The sequence below is a fragment of the Lutra lutra genome, chromosome 2 (genome assembly GCF_902655055.1).
Source record: "Lutra lutra chromosome 2, mLutLut1.2, whole genome shotgun sequence".
NCBI classification, from domain to species: Eukaryota; Metazoa; Chordata; class Mammalia; order Carnivora; family Mustelidae; genus Lutra; species Lutra lutra.
This window is the reverse complement of record NC_062279.1, coordinates 164,611,776-164,634,075: the sequence shown is the minus strand read 5'-3', so window position 1 is coordinate 164,634,075 and position 22,300 is coordinate 164,611,776. Positions and strand designations below refer to the sequence as shown.

Below are 22,300 nucleotides of genomic sequence, written 5' to 3'. Positions count from 1 at the left end.
AAAAGACATGGCAATGATGTGAAATTTGTTTTAGTTTCAGAGGGCTGCTGTAACAAAGTATAACTAAGTAGGTTCTTGGACCACAGAAATATACTGTCTCCCAATTCTGTAGGCTAGAAGTCCAAGATCAAGATAATTGAAAATATTGATTCCTTCTGAGGTTTGTGAAGGAAGGATCTACTCCAGGCCCATCTCCTTGACTTTTAGATGGCTGTCTTCTCTCTGTTTCTTCCATCATCTTCTCTGTCTCCAGATTTCCTCTTTTATAACAACACCACTCATATTGGATTAAGGGTTGACTCTATTCAAGAATGCCCTGTGGATTAGTAAGGATTCTTCCAAGGGACAGACCAATAAAGACACATATATCCATAAATATATATGTGTGTGAGAGAGACAGAGAGAGAGTCAGAGAGAGACAGAGATTTATTCAATTATGGAGACTATAATTTTCTGTTTTCTGGAGGTTGTAGACACAGAAAGATGATGAAGGTATAGATGAAAGATATAGTTAAAGGTCTGAAAGCCAAAGAACCAATAATGTAAATCGGGGTCCAAATCTGAAGGCCTGAGAATCAGGTGCACTCAAATCCCCGCTCCTTCACCTTTTGTCCTATTTTGGCCCTCAGTGGATGAGGTGATGTCCAACCACATGGCAGACAGCAATGTCCTTTATTTAGTCTATTGATTCAAATGTTATTCTCTTCTAGAAACACCCTTATAGACACAGCCATAAATAATATTTAACCAGATATCTGGGGATCTCATAATCCAGGTGAGTTGACACATAGAACTGATTATCACAACCTTGACTCATTTAATTACATCCTCAACAGTGGATTTCCAAATCAAGTTACATTCTGAGGTACTGGGCTTTAGAACTTCAACACATGGATTTTGGGGGAGACATAATTCAACTCTTAACACTCTTTGTATTCCAACATTTCATAGGTAGGGGGAAGCTCAGAAATCTGCTAAGCTCTTAACAAGAGCACATTCTATCATATTTCTCTAGACAGAGAACATAATGGATAAGGAAGTTCTTTTTACAGGGCAAAGGACTCAAAAAGATTCTTAGTTGTTGCAGATGCATTGAATTCTAAATGCAGTTTTTCCTAGATGTACTTGATTATATTTCCCAAAACCATTGGTATTCTAGATACTTCAACTGTTTTTCCTTACACAGTTGTCATAGAGACCACTAAGTTAGGACTATGTGGCCATTATGGGACAATCTTCTCCAAGGTGAGCATGTTAGTGATCTTCCCTAAAAGCTCAGAAATGTTATCAAGGAACAGTTGTTAGTTTTCCTCTTGGTATCTTTAGCTGAACATGGAAATGATTGCAGATGGTGACCTTGTTTAGTGCCAAGTAAGGAAAAAACAAAATAAAACAACAACAACAGGCAGTTGATATAAGAGGTAAGAGGAAAGTAGAAAATGTTGAAGCCCACAGTATCTGATCCTGGGTTTCTAGTAGCTCTCCTGCTTTTCTTTAGAGTCAATTCCTAGTATTGACTAGTCAATTTCTAGTATTGACAATTATTTTTTTTTAAAGATTTTATTTATTTGAGAGAGAGAAAGAGAGAGGAAATAGGGGGAGAGGCAGATAGAGAGAGAGAGGCAGAATTTCCCACTGAGCAGGGAGCCTGATGGAGGACTCGATCTCAGCACCCTGGGATCATGACCTGAGCCAAAGGCAGATGCTTAACCAACTGAGACACCAAGGCACTCCCTGACAAGGATTTCTGTCCTCAATTTCCCAGAGGTACCACGGTGTCTCCTAATACTACATTATCTGTTATTGTCTTATTTCTATTGCTGCTATTGATTGTTCTGTGGCCATCAGAATTAGTTTTGATTGAACACAACTAAATGGAAACTATTCAATACAGAAACCATCTAGAATGGAGTGTTACCAAGGACAGATACTAAATATATTATATTATATTGTATTATATTGTATTATATTATATTATATTATTATATTAGAATTGATTGAATTGAAGGAAATTATAAAGAAGTGAACTTCCCTCCATAAGACTGGGAAGATAAGAAATCATTCTGTAAGCACCATAATATTTGATTATTAAAATTAGATGATGTGCGGGGCGCCTGGGTGGCTCAGTGGGTTAAGCCGCTGCCTTCGGCTCAGGTCATGATCCCAGGTCCTGGGTTCGAGCCCCGCATCAGGCTTTCTGCTCAGCAGGGAGCCTGCTTCCTCCTCTCTCTCTCTCTGCCTGCCTCTCTGCCTACTTGTGATTTCTCTCTGTCAAATAAATAAATAAATAAATAAATCTTTAAAAAAAAAAAAAATTAGATGATGTGCCTATAGATACTAATTTATGTCTTACACCAAGAAGGTGCACCAATAGCTCTTAGCTGAAGTAAGAAATTATGGCTACCAGGTTTAGCAAATATTGTAAAAATCTGTCACACTGATTTTTTTTTTCTGAAAATTCAAAGTATATCCTTGTTTAGGAGTGATATAAATTCTGTGAATTTGTTTTATTTCCTTTAGTTCTAGTGAGTGATAAGTCCACTGAACATATAACACATTAAGAAATAAAGTGGAAATATAGGATATCTTTGCAACCTGACTTGTCACAATTTTTAGTGAATAGAATAAAAAAGAATTGCTTTATTTCTTCATAATTTCAACATCTGTAAAATGAGTTTGGTGTTTCGTTATTTGGTCAGAGGCCACGGTGAGCCTTCCTGACTGCTCCATTTGTCACTGTAACACCTGGAATGCAATTTTGGATTTTTTGTTTCAAAGATGTCATATGGTAGGAATGAAGTTTTTCAGTTCAATGAGTATTTCCATACATTGTTCACAACTCAGAATTTGCTCAGTTTTAATCTTTGCTGCAAACCTCTGTTTACACTGCATAGATCTTTTGCTGGCTCTTCACGACATATCCTTTTCTAAGAAACTAACTAGCACAATCTCAGCTACTTCTCCACTAGAGGAGGTATAGTAGTTAGACTTCAGACATCTCTAGTACTTCAAAACTGAAAAAGAAAAAAAAATGTATAAGCACTATCACAGTTATGGCTGATAATAAAATCCCTTATGTTTTTTGTCTCCTTGAGAATCCCAAGTGTGTTTCATAACATAATTGACTTTTTGTGAGTTCCATAGTCCTCCTGGTGGTTGGGTGGTACACCTTTAAAGTTGGCTTCCAAGATACCATGAACACTACAAGATCACTCATATTATAGGAAATTTTTTTAAATCTCTTTTATACATACACTATGTACATTCTCTATATAGATGTATACATATTTCATGTGGATATACACATTTAAAATAAATATCTTCCCAAACAGCATTTTAAGAATATTTTCCACTTAAAAATCCCTAAGATAGCTCACAAACCATCAGAATTTGTGATTATGATTATCAAATATATACCTAATAAAAAAGTTCATTATCTTTTTAAGACATAAAAAATAATTTTACATTTTTCTGAGTAAAACTGTATTTGTGGCCACCAGCTTTTTAAATATATAGCCATAGTTTAAATGGGAGTTAAAGAGTTTCAGTGTCTTTAAAAAAAATAGAGAGAAACTATAAGTTTGAATTCTAGAAAACATAAGAGAGAGTTGTTAAGATACATGTCTCTATTATGCTAAAGACATAAACCAATCCAGAATCTTAGTCGCTTGAATACCAGAGTTTCATCTCTTCTAAATGCTATGTGTTTTTCATGGGTTGAGTTGATTGTTGTTCAAAGCAGCTAACGTCTGCAATAGTTACTGATGCGACATGTACTATTTTAAAGTTGCCAAGCACAGCACCAGACAGAAAGAAGAATGCCTACACTAATTATTAAATAGACAGGGCATATATCACTATTCACTGGCCAGAACTAGTCAAACAGTCCCATTCAGCCACAATGGGCTAAAAAGTCTCGGCTTTCATCTACTCAGAAGGTGAGGAGAGCCAGATACTAGTGAGCCGAACTAATTATTTGTCCATCAGAGAATAAAATGTGGAATTAGCAGTCGTGCTTTTCAATTCCATTATCACTGCATGCTAACTTACATTAATAAAATGAGTTTATATTTGCTACTATTTTCTCTTCTTTAAAATAAGGATTAACTGTAATATTCTAAGGATCAAATGATATCTGGTAATACAAGAAGCATTGTATATAAGATATAAAATATTGCATTATAGAAAAATATCAAGAAAAAAGGTCTTTTCAAAACAAACAAAAAAGAAACCAGATAACTGAGCTCATGCAGCAGAAATTAACTTAAAATGTTTGCTCTTACAAGAGAGAAAATATAATAAATTGATTCATTTGAATATGTGACAATTACCCATCAAAAAGTTTCCTAAGCTGGAACGCCTGTGTGGCTCAGTCTTTTTAGGTATCTACGTTTGGTTCAGGTCACGATCCCAGGATCTTGCATTGGCTCCTTGCTTTAGCAGGGAGTTCACTTCTCCCTCTGCCTGCCCCTCCTCTTGCTTGCTCTCTCTCTAACAAATGTATAAATAAAACCTTTTTAAAAAAAAGTCTTCGTATGCCTAATGTATTGAATTTAAATATAAATTGGCACTAATTAATACTGGCTATTTGTCTGGATGCTAATCAGTATCATTGCAACAAAAATATTGTATTTCTTTCTCATTTAAATAGTCCTTTTTTTCTTATCTTTTTAGAATCTTTTATTAACAGTATGTCAGTGAATTTTGATTTCTGTATATTTGAGTGTATTTTTTTTTAGTTCACCTAATTAGATTACATTTATTCTAGTAGCTTATAGCTGATTCTTTGAGAATTTGCTAGGTCGGTAGTCCTGTTTATAAATAACAGTTTTAAATTTCACTTTCGAATATTCACACTATTGTTTTGTATCTGGCCTCATTTTAACTGACTATATCTCATATTTGGGGAAGTTAGGAATGTATTTGAACATTATCAGAAGATATGTGAAGAAAAGAGTTGCTTAAGCAAATTAAGAGTTGATTATTAGATGGGGGAAAAAAAAAGGAAAAGTCAAGAGGTAGACTAATTAGAGGCTGGTCTACTAGCAATCCTATCTCATGAATCCTAAATCTAACTCTTTACATTTTATACTTCAAACAGTAAAAGTGAGAATTTGTTCAAAGAAAAACTAACATGCTAATTGATATCACTATAAATTCATAATCACTAATCTCTGATTAGGTCTCTGAAGGTCTTTTATGCTGCCTGGCAGTTATGCTATATCTAATTTCACTCTGTCTTTTCCTATTCAGATTATAATTCTGTACATTCTCTTTTGTCCTCAAACTTGCAAAATCTTTCATCCTCATTCTCTTTCTAAACTTAAACCTTGCTTCCTATATGTTTATAAAATTTAAAACAAACAAAACTTGCTACAAGTTCCTATCTCCTTACCCTACTTGGTATCTGTTCCCATGTGCACTCTCATATATTCTGTTCTTTTGAACAGTAAATGGTCCTAGCTAAGGTTAATCCTGAAACTTGCTTGTTAGAACCTAGCTCTTCTCTGCCAATCAAGCAATTTGCTACAGTTTTGCACCATGGAGTATGATATAAACTGTGGACTTCTCATTTATGGCCTTTATTATGTTAAGGTCCCTTTTCCTATACCCATTTTGTTGAGAGATTTTATCATAAATGGTTGTTGAAGTTTGTCAAATGTTTTCTCTGCATCTACTGAAATGATAATGATTTTTGTCTTTTATTTTGTAATTGTGGTGTATCACAGTAACTGACTTGTGAATGTTGAACCATTCTTGCATCTCTGGAATAAGTTCCACTTGAAAATGAAGTGAGGGGGGGAAAAAGGTCCATTTGATCATAGTGTATGATCCTTTTAATGTACTGTTGAATTTGGTTTGAAAATATTTTGCTGAAAATTTTTGCATCTACATTCATCAGGAATATTGGCCTCTAATTTCCTTTTCTTGTGGTATCCTTGCTTGGTTTGTGTATCAGAGTATAAGACATGATCAGGAGCAGGACAAGGATGCCCACTCTTGCCGCTTTTACATAAGTACTAGTATTGGAAGTCCTAACCACATCAATTAAATAGATAGATATGTAGATAGATAGATTGCATCTAAATTAAAATGAAGAATCAAAACTCTAATTATTTGCAGATGACATAGTACTATGTATAGAAAACCCTAAGGACTCCATCAAAAAAACCAGAATTAATAAATAAATATAGTAAAATGACAGAATATAAAATTAACATGCAAAAACCTGTTGAGTTTTTATAGCTAATAGTGATGTACTAGAAACAGAAATTAATTAAATAATTCCATTTACAATTGCATCAAAAAGAATAAAATATCTAGAATAAATTTGACCAAGGAAGTAAAAGATTTTTGTATTGAAAACTACAAAACATTAATGAAAGAAATTGAAGAAGATACAAATAAATGGAAAGGTAGTCCATGTTCATGGATTAGAAAGATTAAAATTGTTGTAATGGCCATGCTATCCAAAGCAATCTACAGATTCAGTGCAGTTCCTATAAAAATTCCAATGGAATTTCCCACAGAAATAAAATAAATAATCCAAAAATTTGTATGGAACCAGAGAGCCACCCAGGACCCAAATAACCAAAAGAATCTTGAGAAAGAAGAACAAAACTAGAGATTTGAACTATATTACAAAGCTATAGTAATCAAAACAGTATTATACTGGCATAAAAACAGATACATGATCAATGGAATAGAATAGAGTGTCTAGAAATAAACCCATGCATATATGGTTAATTAATTTATGACAAAGGTGTCAAGAATATACACTGAGGAGAAAATATTTGCAAACCAGAGAGCTAATATTTAAAATATATAAAAATCTCTGACAACTCAATAACAAAAAAAACCCAAAAAAATTTGAATAGAAAATGGGTAGTATATCTGAGTAGAAGATGAGCAGATGGCCAACAGATACATGAAATGGTGCTCAATATTATTAATCATCAGGGAAATTAAAATCAAATTCACAATGAGATATCACACTGCATCTGTTAGGATGGTTAATTTAAAAAGACAAGAAATAACAAGCATTGGCTAAGTGGTAGTAAAATAGCAACTCTTGTACATTAGTGGGGATGTAAATTGATGTAGCCATTATGGAGAACAGTATGGAGTTTCCTAAAAAATTAAAAATAGAACCACTATAGATCCAGCAATTCCACTCTAGGTATTTATCCAAAGAAAACAGAAACACTAACTTGAAAACACATGTGCATCTCGGTGTTTATCATGGCATTACTTAAATAAGCAATGTATGGAAACAATCTAAGTGTATACTGAAGGATGGGTGAACAAAGAAATTGTTGTACATACACACATACACACACACACCCTGGAATATTATTCAGCCATGAAAATGAATGAAATCTTACCATTTGCAACAACATAGATGGAAGTTGATGGCATTATGCTAAGTGAAATAAGTCAGACAAAGAAGGACAAATATTGTATGGGCTCTCTTATTTTTGGAATCTTAAAAAAAAGGAAAAAGAAAAGAAAACAAACAGGCTTATAGATACAAAGAACAGATTTGTGGTTGCCAGACGTGGTGGGTGTGGAGGGGTAAAAGGGGTTAAGTGGTTAAAAAAAAAAACCAAAAAAACAAAAACAAAAAACAAAAATCCTGAATGGCAACAATAGAGGGGGAAAAAAAAAGTTCTCAAGTACATCCCTAGATCTACTTTATCAGAATAAACATTTTAACAAGATCCTAGTATGATTCATACATGCATTAAAATTTGAAAAAAAAAATCTACAGAAATTTATTTCTCCCTGTTCTCCCCTGGGTCAATGCTATCAATATTCTAATATAACATATGTTTTTCTCATAAACAAAATATTCTCGCTTGATTCCACATTCCAGTCCAGCTACTATACCATTTCTCCCCTCCCTTTTGTTGAACAACACTTTGTAACAGTGAAAGACGACCCAGTTGTTGCCTTAACTACCTCGTTTTAACCTCAGTTTGTACTTTCTAAGTGTTTAAGTTCCTCTTTCCAGTTCATCTTCTAACTCCGGCAAAAGACCCAGTGGGGTCTCATGGTGGGAACTGAAACTGTCCCTGCCAAGCTGTAACAGTGGCTCTGATGCCAGCAAGATCCCACATGATTGGCCCCAAGACAATGATCAACACGATCTTTACTGCCCAGCTGCACGTACCCACTGACCTTTGTTCCATATTTTCCCTATATAAACCTTAGAAGTGCTTTCATCACTTTGGAAACTGTCTTTGGGACACTAGTCCTCTGTCTTAAGGTGTTGGCCTCACTAAAATAAATTCCTTTACTGTTTCCCCACTACTTATCTTTTTGCCTTTGAATATTGATAGCAGCTAGTCACCAAACCTAATCTGTCCGGGACTCCAGAGTCAGATGCTCTTGTAGCCGTGTTCTCTAGCTACAACTGTTTTCTATATTTGCTCTTTTCAGTTATTTCTTCACACTCTCCTTAATTCACTCCATCATGTTTTCACTCCTTTACTCCTCTGCAATTACTCTCATCAAAAGGCCAGCAACGGACTGCATGTTGCTAAAACTAGTGACCATTTCTCAAATATCATCTTACTTTAGAAAATAAGTGAGAGACCTGAACACTCTTTCCAGCTTGGCTTCCACCGCACTATGTTACCTGGTTTTCCTTTCAGATTACTAATTCTTCTTTCTTGGTTTTGTGGTTTCTTCATCTCTTTGAGGTCTAAATAATATCCCAGGTCTCAGTCTTTGGATTTTTTTTTTTTTTTTTTTTAAGAATTCTATCCATATCTAGGGGCTCCTGGGCGGCTCAGTGGGTTAAAGCCTCTGCCTTCAGCTCAGGTCATGATCTCAGAGTCCTGGGATAGAGCCCCACATCGGGCTCTCTGCTCAAGCAGGGAGCTTGCTTCCTCCTATCTCTCTCTGCCTGCCTTTCTGCCTACTTGTGATCTCTGTCTGTCAAATAAATACATAAAAATCTTAAAAAAAAAAAAAGAATTCTATCCATATCTATTCTTTTGGTCATCTTATCCAGACTCATGGCATTAATTGCTATCTATACATGGCTGACTCTCAAATATGTTGTCTATGGCAGATCTTTGTCTAGAACTTCAAAGAAAACACACATACACAATTGCTAACTTGACATTTATACTTGGGCATGTAATGGGTATCTCAAACTTCTCATTTCTATAATTGTTTCTTGATATGAACGCCCTTTTATCTCAAGTAACTGCAATTCCACCTTTTTGACTGTGCCAAGTCAGAAATTTGGGGTCAAACTTTACTTTGGCTTCTCTCCATTTACCATATCTGGTTTATCAGCAAGTCTTCAGGATGATCCTTCAGGACATATCCAGAATTTTACCACCTCTAACCAACTCTACTCTACCACCCAGATCTAATTCTCTATCAAATCTCATTTGGATTATTTCCATATATTCCTAACTAATTGCCCAATTTGTAACTTTGTCCATATTCTTACCATAGCAGCCAGAGAAATTACATTAATACTTGAATCAAATCAAGCCATTTTTATGTTCAAATCCCTCCAATGATTTTTCTTCCCAGTCAGATTAAAAGCCAACATTGTATCAGTCCATTTGGGCTATTGTAACAAATATATCACAAATTGGGTAGCTTATAAAAAAAAATTTTTTTTTTTCACATTCTGGAGGCTAGGAAGCTCAAGATCAAGGCACTTGCCAGTTTGGAGCCTGGTGAAAGCTACTTTCTCATAGTCATCTTCCTGCTATGTTCTCACACTGTGGAAAGGGTAAGAATTTCTCTGGGGACTCTAATAAGAGCACTAATCCTATTCACGAGGGTTCCACCCTCATGACCTAATCACCTCCCAAAGGCCCCACTTCAAAGTACAATCACACTGGGGATTAGGATTTCAACATATGAATTAAGGAGGATACAAACATTAGACCATATCAGATATCTTACTGTATAACCTACAAGGCCAACAAAATCTGGATTCTAGAAATTCTCACTTTAATTCTTTCATTCTCTTACCAATTTTCCTCTGTCCAGCTACACAGGCCTCCTTAAGGCTCCTGAAACATGCCCAGCCCCTTCTTGTCACAGGTCCTTTGTCTTTGCTCTTTCCTATTCATGAAAGGATCTTGCCTGGAATAGCACCATAGCTTCCTCTCACATGGTTTCAGTTCTGTCTTTTTTCCTCCTTCCTTCCTCCTTTTTTTTTTTTTTTTAAGACTTAGTTGTTTATTTATTTGAGGAGAGACCTAGAGAGCAAGAAGGGGAAGGGAAAGAGGGAGAGAATCTTCAGGCAGACTCCCCACTAAGCTCAGAGCTGGACATGGACCTCAATACCATGATCCATGTGATCATGACCTGAGGTGAAACCAAGAGTTGGGCGTTTAACTGACTGAGACACCCAGGTGCCCCTCAGGTCTGCTTTCAAAATGACTTGTGAGTTAGACGTTTATGGCAACCTCATCTAAAATCCACTCCCTTTCCCCCTAATAAACTTTACTTTTTTCATGATTATTCTGTATGTTCTACTTAGAACTCATCACTCTCTAAAATACTAATTAATAAATTCTCATTTCTAATTTTCCTCTTTATTTTTCATCAGTATAATGTAATTCCATATAGATAAGGAATGTTCTCAAAACCTGGAATAATATAGTACTTAATAACAATCCCTTGTACCCAATAGGAGTACCAAAAATATTTATTGAAGAATTGAAGAAATAAGTATCTCTTTCTTTTATGTGACTCTTCTGCTGTCTCATGGTGTCAGAATAAGAACTGGGGGTCCAACCACCACAAAAGAGATTTTATTTTAATGGGAAAAAATGGCTAAGTGCTAATGATGGCCTACAGCTAGTTAAACTCCTTTCTGAACTTACCCAAATCCTCACAAAATAGATCTCACTCACTCTGTAAATCACAATGTATTTAGATTTTGTTTCTATCTATAAGAAACTGGTTTGCATATAAATTTTCTTTTGTAGTATCCTTGTTTAGTTTTAATATCATAATTAAGCCAACTTCCTTGGTACATAAGAATTGCTTCCCCCCCCCCCCCGCAGTGGACTTTTCACCAAAGCTAAGACAAAGGCTAATTCCTTAGGCAGACTGAAATCAATCAAAATAAATTATCTTTTAAGTCAGAAATAAATGATTTAATTTGAAAAAAAGATTTTTTTTTTCATCAGTAGAAAGAGACATTCGGTGCAAAGTAACATTCAGTTTTATAGAAACGAAAACATATTTGGCCCTTTGATGCTGAGGGGTCTGTATATTTCTAGTTCATTCTAACTCTCTAAATATTCTTTTTAATGAATACTGCCACTGTTCAAGGGCTTGCTTGGCAAAACACTGAGCCAAAATATAGTAGTCTACCCAGCTTTATATCTGTTAGTCCCAAACGCTATGAAGTCTTGAGCAGCTTCTTCCAGGTACCATGTAAAGATCTGTAATGTGTGTCAGGAGTAAAAAGAGATTAAAAAGCATCCGTGTAGGTATTTTCTTTGGACTTATACCAGCCCACAATCTCAATTCCTATTACCCTCAAATAATTTGACAATAATTTGGCAACTCAATGCCTAATACCTTCAAATAATTTGACAAACAACTCTTAGTACCTTCAAATAATTTGATGGAATGAAATAAAATATTAATTAAACCTGTATGAAGCTTAACACATAAAAGCTGAAGAATTATAGCAGAAAATGCAATGAACTTAATTCTCATGCATGCAAAGAACATTGACTGGAAACGTGAATAATTAATTCATTTAAAGCTAATTGTGTGGGTATTTGACAGCCTTAGTGGGAAGTACCAGTATGCTCATCTGATAGTTGCGTCATTTATAAATTAAGCATACCCAGAATGTGTAGAGATGTGTCCTCAGAAAAAACTGTAGATAGCAATAATAATGGTAGTTCCAGACTTCATTAATCATCAGGGTTTACGAACATGCTTCTGGGCTTGAGATATTTGGCCACTGCCTTTCACATAGCATACTCAATTACCATAATCACATTTTTCACACTCTTAATACTGTTTGTTGGGCTGACCACCTCTCTGACATATGTCTTCAAATCATATTATAACTATCTAATATTTCACTGTTTTCGTCAGAGCATTTGACCTACCAGTGCCATTTCTACTGTATTAAAAAGTAACACTTGCCTAGTTTATGATTCCAAAGGCTCCACAGAAATTTAAAGCCACCAAATTTTTGAGTAAAGTGTTTCCTTGTGCTATTTCTCATTTGATCCAAGACAGTTGGGAAAAACAAATATCTCCATTTTGTTTTCACAGATAAGAATGGTGAGACAGAGTCTCTTCTCTACTACCTATCATTCACCTTAACAAGTACAAGCTATGATTAGGGATAGGTTCTAGAATTCAGTCTCATCCAACCTCCCACCATTTGCTCTTTCTGGAGTACTAGGCCTTTGTTTAAAATCCCCAAGCTGGTGTTTTCTTGCCTGCCAAGTGTATTTAAAAAGAAAACTCATTTACCTAGGGGTTGCTGTGAGTATCATACAAAGTCATTCTTTTAAAGCTTTTCCAGTGGGACCTGGAACAAAGTAAATAATACTGAAATATTAGTAGACATTATTGATATTAGCAGAACTTCTAGCATATATCCTCTAATTTCAATGGCTTATACTTCTACAGTTGGCCAGGTCATTTACCTAATCCCCTTCCTCCCCATCAAATCTCCCTGAATTATGGCACTTTTATTTAGGTGTTATAATATGTCAAACACTTCCTCCTTCCAGCAACTATTGTGTCACATCAGGAAGAATTTCCACGTCACTATTCTTCTATATTATTAAGGTGTTAGTATCTTTCAATTAGCAATAATCACACCTCGGATAAACCTCATTGACTACAATACTGCCACTGTGCAAAGCTTGTTAGTATCTTTCTTAGGGTGATCTCATTTTCAAGTTCTTGAACCTCAAGTTATTCTTGATTTATGCTATTCCAACTTGCATATAATTTTTCCTATAAAATAATAAAACAATATCTAGGCTTAAAGTGAGATTTGAAAGAGAGAAGGTCAGAGATTAGAGTACAACAATCCAAAGTGGGTTATAATGACTCAATCTGTGACAGAATGAAGAAGGCAGGCTGGGATCATTAGATGCAAGAGAAGCACTAATTCAGTTAGGTGTAAAGATTTAGACAGCTCTGATTCATGTCATACCATGTATCAATTTGACAGTCAAAGAAATGTTATCCAAACTGAATCCAATCACAGGGCCTTAAAAGATTTACCCACTCCTAATTAGTGGAAAAGTAGGAAAATATCATGTCCCTAAAGACTTCAGGAAGAAGAAGAAATGCAATTTGTTAATTGTCAACTGCCAGACTGAATCCTTTACTTGTCAGTCATTGCAACAAGGATAGCTGTGGTTACTAATTTGATTCTTTAATGCAATAGAAGAGAGGCAATAAGTAAAAATATTTTCTCTAGTGGCTGTTATAATCTTACAGATATCAGGAACAATTGCCATGAATTCACTCACATGGTACATACAGCATTGAAAATTCATATCTGGGTCAGTGTTGACAAAGACTTTGATTATGACCTTGAAGAGTGTTACTAGAGGGGCGCCTGGGTGGCTCAGTGGGTTAAGCCGCTGCCTTCGGCTCAGGTCATGATCCCAGGTCCTGGGTTCGAGCCCCACGTCGGGCTTTCTGCTCAGCAGGGAGCCTGCTTCCTCCTCTCTCTCTGCCTGCCTCTCTGCCTACTTGTGATTTCTCTCTGTCAAATAAATAAATAAAATCTTTATAAAAAAAAAAAAAAAGAGTGTTACTAGAAGTGTAGAAATGAAAATTTGCCACTATAGAGAAGTTGTCTAAATGTTACCTATTTATGATCACTCACACTAAATCTGCATTTTATACATCAATGTGGAAACTTACATGGAAATAATCTAATATAATTGTGCATCTAGGGGAAATAAATTCTGACGCAAACTTGTTACTTTTTTAATATTAGAGAAGAAATAAATCCTTTCATTTTACAAAACTGAGGAAAGATCCAATTTCCAAGAAGTACAGAACAAGTGAGTTGGGGCTTGCAGATAAAATATTTACATCCATGTTACTCCAGATCCATGTTTATCAACCTCAGCTGCACATTCAAATATACATACCAGGTTGACTGCATTTTCTTCATAGGTTCTGACTCACTTCCATGTTGACAATCAGACCTCCTTCATATTCTACCTGCAGATCCGGACTTTTCTTTTACCACCATGTCTCAGTTCACATCGAAAACTGGTCATCATCTTACCACTTCCTGAATCTTTAGCCACCACACCAAAATAAAGAATTTATTTAAGCTTCTTTTGTATCTAGATCTTTCTTATCATTGAAATATACTCATGTTACTACCATATTAAAACAAAACAAAACAAAACAAAAGCTAAACAGAAACCATACTGAATTTCTCATGCTCCTAAAACTGGTACTTCCTTGTTCTCCTTCCTTTCATAATCAGAGTGCTATAACTATCTCTATTAGCTATCTCTACTTCTTTAATTTTCATTTACTCTTTAAACCACTGGCTTAAACTCTGATGCTTATGCAACTAAAATGGTTATTTTGCTTTGGGATGGTGACTTAAAGCCATTGTAGACCATCTTCACAGCCAAAAAACCATAACTGATGAAAACTATAATAGACACAAACAAAAAAAAATTTTCAAAATAGAACAAACAAAACCAACCATTTAACATATTTATAAATTTCCTAAGCTCATATAGCAAATGGAGAAACAATTATTCAACAAAACCTACTTAATCACAGGAACAACAAATGTCTATGGCATTTTTTTGTCTTATAATAACATTTTATTTTATCTGAAAGATTGACATTTAAGCCATTTATTTAGTGGTCATATTCCTTATGTTCTTCAGATTAAAACATTTAGATTACAAAATAAGTTTACGTTTTATGCCAAATTATAATGACAAAGTAAATGTATGAATATCTAGTGTTTGTTTAGAATTATTGGATGAGGGGGGACTGGGTGGCTCAGTGGGTTAAGCCTCTGCCTTCTGCTCAGGTCATGATCTCAGGGTCCTCGGATTGAGGCCTTCATCAGGCTCTCTGCTCGGTAGGGAGCCTGCTTCCCCTTCTCTCTCTCTGCCTTCTCTGCCTACTTGTGATCTCTCTGTCTGTCAAATAAATACATAAAATCTAAAAAAGAAAAAAAGAAGAAGAAGAATTATTGGATGATACCAGATCTTTGAAGATCATTTGAATTGTTTTCATTTGCTATTCTCAATATGAACAATCTAATCAGGTACAACTGTAGAAACTGAACTTTGATTTCTTTCTTTCTTTCTTTCTTTCTTTCTTTCTTTCTTTCTTTCTTTCTTCTTTCTTTCCTTCTTTCAGTTTTTTAATCAGTGATCCATAATTCATTGTTTATGCACTGCACCCAGTGCTCCATCTATGGCATTTGACCATATGTCCATTTGACCATATTTGACCATATCCATCTATGGCATTTGACTCCCTCCTATTCCCTCAGGTCGAAGACAGGAAACAGTACTCTGGGAAGCTTCAGCCAACAAATTAGGGTTCTCTGTCTTTACAGATCTCAGAGTCTCCCTGGGTAGGGTAGGCTGCCATTATTAATCATCTCCTTTCCCCCATTCTGATTATCTTATTATTGGCAAAAATGACAAATCTCTCCAAATTAATTCTCACCTTCAACTCAATGCCTATCAAAATCCCAACCAGAGGTATTTTTTTGTTTTGTTTTGTTTTGTTTTGATTTTTCAGAAATTAGCAAGTTATGTTAAAATTCATATAGAAATGTAAAGAACCAAGAATAGCCAAAGAAATATTGAAAAAGAAGTAAGTTTGATTACTAATATTTCTTGGTTTCAAAACTTACTAAAATGCTATAGTAATCAAGAAAGTGTGGTACTGGCCGAAAGATGCTCATGGATAAACAGACAGATTTGAGAATCCAGAAATAAACCCTTACATTTATGATCAACTGATTTCAACAAAGATAGGATGCCAAAACAGTGGGGGAAATAATGTTGTTGGCTATCTACATGCAAAAGAGTAAAGTTGTATGCCTCCCTTATATGTAAAATTAAAAAAAAAAATAAATAACTCCAGATGGACCAGAGAAATAAATTTAAAAATAAAAACTATAGACCTCTTAGATGAAAACATAAGCTATGTTTTCATATGGTTAGCCAGAACCTACTTAGATATGACACCAAAAGCACAAGACAAAAAAAAAAAAAAAAAAAAGAGAGAGAAATCGAATTCCATTAAAACAAAAACAACAACAAAAAATCCTCTGTACTACAAACAATACCATTACACACACACACACACACACACAGACACCCCAATGAAAGACATACTTTAAGTCATATATCCGATGGAAGATTAAATTCAAAATACATAAAGAACTCTTACAACTCAATAATAAAAAACATAAATAATATATATTTTTTTAAGATTTCATTTTTTTATCTGTCAAAGAGAGAGAGAGAGCGCACAGGCAGGAGGAACGATAGACAGAGGGAGAAACAGACTCCCAGCTGAGCAGAGAACCCGATGTGGGTCTCAATCCAAGGACCCTGGGATCATGACCTGAGCTGAAGGCAGATGCCTAACCAACTGAGCCACCCAGGTGTTCCAAAAAGATAAAGAATCTTAAAAATAGATAAAGGAGCTGTTTATGAATTTCTCCTAAGAAGGTATATAAATGGCCAATAAGCATGTGAAAAATAGAGTTTAACAGTTTCACATATTAGGGTTATAAAAATATAAACCACAATAAATACCACTTTACACAGACTGGAAGGTATATAATCAAAAAGACCAAATAATAAGTGGATTGAAAGATATGGAGAAATTAGAATCCTTATGTATTGCTGGTGAGAATGTTAAATAGTGAGGCTGTATTTGAAAACATTTTGACAGTTCCTACAAGTGCTAAACACAGAGCTGTTATATAATATCAATTTCATTCTCTCATACATATCCAAGATAAATGAAATCAGTCCACTCAAAACTTGTACATTAATGTTCATAGTGGCATTATTCATAATAACCAAAATTGAAAACAACTCAAATATTCATTTGCCAATGAATAGATAAATTACATAAATAAAACATGGTATATTATGATAATGGTATATAATTCACAAATAAAAAGCAATAAAGTACTAATGCATACTACAACACAGATAAAAACTGGAAATCTATTATAATATATATGTCTTATATATGTCAAATAAAAATTGTCCAAGGTTTTAAATATTAAGTTTGAAAATGACTTCAAGTCCTTGCTACTAAATGATATACTTAAATTTGTTTTGTGTAACAATTTTTATATGATTATAACAATTTGGATTTGTATAAAAATCGGTATTTCCAAGTAAAGTGTAAGACATTAATTATAGCTCATATAGTGTTTCCCATGATGTCTGGTTCATTTACAATTACCTTGTTACTTCTTTAAAAGTTCAGGCGAAGAATATAGCAACTTTTCTCCATCTTGCAGGAGGGTATTTTGAGGCAAGTTAATTTAAATAACAATCTCTAGATGATATGTGATAATTAAATAGAATAGCTATTTGTCTGGTGTTTTCTAACAATATAACTATAATTATTCTAAAAGAAAAAAGGCACTGTTATGTATAGTAAAAAGACGTAGAGGATTAAGGTAATTGTTTAAGGTAAAGGGAAATTTTTCTAAATTTTCTAGATAGTTTGGGTGAAAGCTTTCTTTGTAAGTCTAAAATCACATGAATGATTACCTCATTTCTCTCTCACTTTACCTGTGTATATCTGACCTCAATAGCATGATGTTTTATCCCTATCAGAAGCATCTAGATGATTGCTATACATTTTACCTTATCGAGCCATTTTATACATATAAATAAAGAATTTAGATTTGTAATTTAGAACATTTTAAATCTCACATTTCTCTTCCTTGATGGATATTAAAAAAAAAAAAAAAACTTGAGTTAATCTTCAAAAAATTTTTCAATATATATTTGGATTCTTTTCATTCAGGAAAGGAGGCTGAAATTAAGTTTATCGTAAATAAAGGAGAAAAAACCCACATACCTATATTCAAAAGAGGAAAGATGATCAACTGTCTAGTTCTAGTTCACAAACATTAAGTAGTCTGAACTTTCTTAAAAGTGGTCAGATTGCAAATACAGATGTATAAGTGTAAGCATAACCCACACATTTATTTCTGTAAACTAACCAATAAGAATTCTTGACGTTATTTTCAGATTCAATATGTATAAGGCTGAAAAGAACTGAGTTTCCTACTATAATTTGGTACATACTCAAAATTTCAGGTTTTCTCATAAGGTCATTGAAAGCTAATGACTAAGTATGGGTAGAAACAATTGATATTTCTTTCTTTTTTTCTAAAAGATATAGACCAAAACTATCTACAAGGGAAACAGGAAAAACAAAGGACAAGGTTTTACGTCTGGATTAACTGGATTTATTGCCTACTTTGAAAAATGTTCCATTTCAGTCTTCACTCAGTTTGGAGAAAGAGAGTCATTTAAAAAATGGTTTAAAAAATGGGGCGCCTGGGTGGCTCAGTGGGTTAAGCCGCTGCCTTCGGCTCAGGTCATGATCTCAGGGTCCTGGGATCGAGCCCCGCATCGGGCTCTCTGCTCAGCATGGAGCCTGCTTCCTCCTCTCTCTCTGCCTGCCTCTCTGCCTACTTGTGATCTCTGTCTGTCAAATAAATAAATAAAAAAATCTTTAAAAAATGGTTTAAAAAAAGATGGATTTCAAATTTACATTCTCCTTTAGCTATTGTATTACTAAGAGAAATAAATCTTCAAAGTGCAAAAGAACTGCATCAATGCTTTCAGCACTAAATTATTATCTTCAAGTTTTTGATTCAAATGATATAGAGATTGACCCAATCTACTGTACGTGGGTTTTATACTGAATATGCAAAGAACATTGTTTCACGTGTTGCTTTGTTCCGCTGTCTCTGTAACAACTGTAGTTTCATAGACGTCATCATATTCATTCCATATTTAAGAAAGGGTAGAGATAAAATTTTAAATGTATGTCAAAACAGCACATTATATATTCATCTATAGAACATTTGAGGAATTGCCTTCACTGAAACAAACTATAAAAGCCTTAAAGCTTTACAGTGACAGACTTGGTAGGCCACACAGCCAGTGTAAAATTGGATTCAGTGTGATTATTTCTGGGCAATAATTCAGAGCAAATAACATCAAGGAAGGCTTGCGTAAATCCAGATGGAAAAAGTGGATTTAAATCAAACTAATAGGTTGCAAAACATATGAAATATGCTTTGTACTGTGCCTTGGAGACACATGGCCAAATCCATATTCAAAAAGTAAAAACAAACCAGAGTGATTTGAAGAATAAATTACTTGTCATCGTGATCTTTAAAAATGCCAGAATTTAATGCAAAAATATAATCCTAACATTTATTGCAGCAAAAATAAATGTCAACATATTAGACTTAACTGGCAAAGCCTTGTGGTAGCATTTCTACAGAGTGAAAGGAACATGACAAGCTGTATTTCACATTTATTAGAATGAGATTTGGTCTTCTTTATCATAAGCAGTAGATTTAAACACTTTGTTTTAATTTACTTCATGGTATTGAGGAAAACATTGACTCAGATAAGAAAAAAAAATGCCATATAATCTTGTTCACTGAAACAATCCATCAATCTCAGAAGCTAAATATGTACTAGGAAAACACCAAACCTTTATAGTTAGAAGAATCAAGTACAAAATGGCTGTGACATATTCCATGTCCCAGGCAGCATATGTGCGTGGGAAGTTCTGTGTGGATGCATAGTCATACATAATATATACAAGGTTTTGTTTTGTTTTGTTGTGTTGTGTTTTTGGTATCATTCATTCTTATTGTTTGCAGAGCTGACAATGAACAGTGTCCTGGCCTAAGAATTCTCTAATTCATTCTACCCCAAATAGGTTCTTATTTATAAAAGGTATTAAACACATATTTGATATCTGAATGCCATTCCCAAAACAAAGCTTTTGAACATTTACATATCGGATATTTTAGAATCCACTTAAGTAACACTACCCATATTCTCAAGAGACAGAATATTCAAAAATTCAGATACTATGAACAAATGACACACACACTTTCTTTAGGCTTGATAAGGATCAAGCATAACAATATTTATCATAATAAATGTAAAATGTGTAGAGTGCACTCTACAAAACCAGTATGTGCATAAACACAATAAATATGTATATATGTAAATCCAAATGTTTGCATACACATTAAGTGTGCATAGATAAATACATAAATACCTTTTCCAGGAGGGCAAAATCTAAGTTTTTATTTGCTTGAAGGAATGTGCAATTATACATGCAAATTTTGAAATGTCTAGTATGAAAATTAGTAATTTCAACACATTGCACTCTGCAAAGATATTTACATTTAAATATGAATCCACGTAACAGGTAGGTAGTAAACAATATTTTACATGTCTAAGCACAAATGTTTTATATAAATATGCTAAATGTTGAAAAAATATGTGATTAAATGGAAATAACATATGCTACCACTATATACCAACAAATAATTAGACAATATATTCTGAAAAATTTTTTTCTCAAATACCTACTATGGAATTTTTATGTTAAAAGTCACTACTTGGACCTGGCGATTCACAGACCTGTACCCCTGGGGATAAAAATACATTATATGTTTATTAAAAAAAAATTTTTTTAAAAGTCACTACTTGGGAATCAAGACCTTACAAATAAACATTTTATATACATTTGTTTGAACATTTAATGTAAATTTTAATAACCCGAATTCTTAAGTAGTTATCTAGGAAATTGCAATAATACTTTCATATTGTTTGGGAAAGAGTAAGAAGTAGCATTATAATACACCAACATTTACAATTTTCTTTAGTTTGAGTATACTCCAGATAGTCCTCTGCCAAATTAAAGTGTGCTATAAAAAATTAATAAGGTGAACTATAGGAACTAGTCTTACTAATAATGCAATGTCATCCACCATTTCCAGTTTCTTGTTTTGATCTTTAGGCTGTAATGTACTGAGAAATGTATTTTGATTATCTTCATGACTGGTATATCTCATTCATGATGAGTTTGCTAACTCCATACATCCATTAGTCAAATCATTCAATGAAAAATTGTATATACACGTAGCCCAGGGCTAGTCAGTTGCACATGGTTTATGAATATACATGAAGTTCTTTTATGCCCACTAGAAAACTAAGTGCCATGGATTCCAAACACTTGACCCTGGAAAAGCTTCTAGTCTATTATTGAGTCAATATTCAGTAAACTTAAAACTAATATAACATTGTGTGTCAACCATAGTTCAATTAAAAAAAAAAAGCCCTTAGGCTAGTAAGGATGACAGAGATGTCCGATTCAGTGTAAAGTGACCTAGCAAAAGTTTGGAGGCAGAGGAAACAGCTAATTCTGCTTGGCTGGGGATTGCGGTCCAATGGAATTATAAAACTATAATTATGAGGAAGGCTTTACGTAAAAGTGATTCATAACCTAAGGCTTGAAAAGATAAGTGAGGTGAGGGGCTGGGGGAAGTGAGCAGAGTGTAGGTATGATGCATGTTCTATTTGGAGAAATACAAGTGGTAGCATTTAGAGGCAGGTCAATGTGAAACAGTTGCTAAAAGACCAGATTAAAAAATAAAGACATAGGTGCATTTTGTCCTGCCCCTGCCATCTACCCTCATTGTCATGATGTTCTTATTTCCCTTCATTCAGGGAAAAAGGGAATTTATCCAATGCAAAATAAATTACTAATTAAAGTCAAGGGGTTTGCCCATAAAAATAGCAAATCTGTGCAACTCTTATGAATAAAAACAAAGCCAAATCAAATGAAACTACACTTAAGTCTAAATAAAAATAATTATTGCTTTTAAGAAAGAGATTAAGATCACAGGATGAGTTTTCAAAATTATATACAATGTGCATATAAATATTTGTTAGTTTCCTTCTAAATATGAAAACTTTTAATAATTAGAAATATCTTTAATTCCATTTTTCTCTTTGATTTATGTAATTTATGAAAGTTGTCTTCTGATTAGTCATTTTCATTTGATATTGTATTGCTCCTGCTAGCAGATAACATGATAGTAAAAAAAAAAATCTTGGAGACTTTTTTTCCATTTTAAGTAGGATAGTAATATTATTTTGTATTAATAAGTGTATATTAGTAGAATTTACTAGATCCATTTGAACAGATTTTCAAGTCACAAAAATTCAATGGAAAC

At 34.0% G+C, this 22,300-nt stretch overlaps 1 pseudogene; it reads right to left on the bottom strand.

The window, feature by feature from the left end:
- Positions 1–12,698: 12,698 nt before the first annotated feature.
- LOC125094486 (uncharacterized) lies at positions 12,699–12,888 on the bottom strand (annotated as a pseudogene).
- Positions 12,889–22,300: the final 9,412 nt, after the last annotated feature.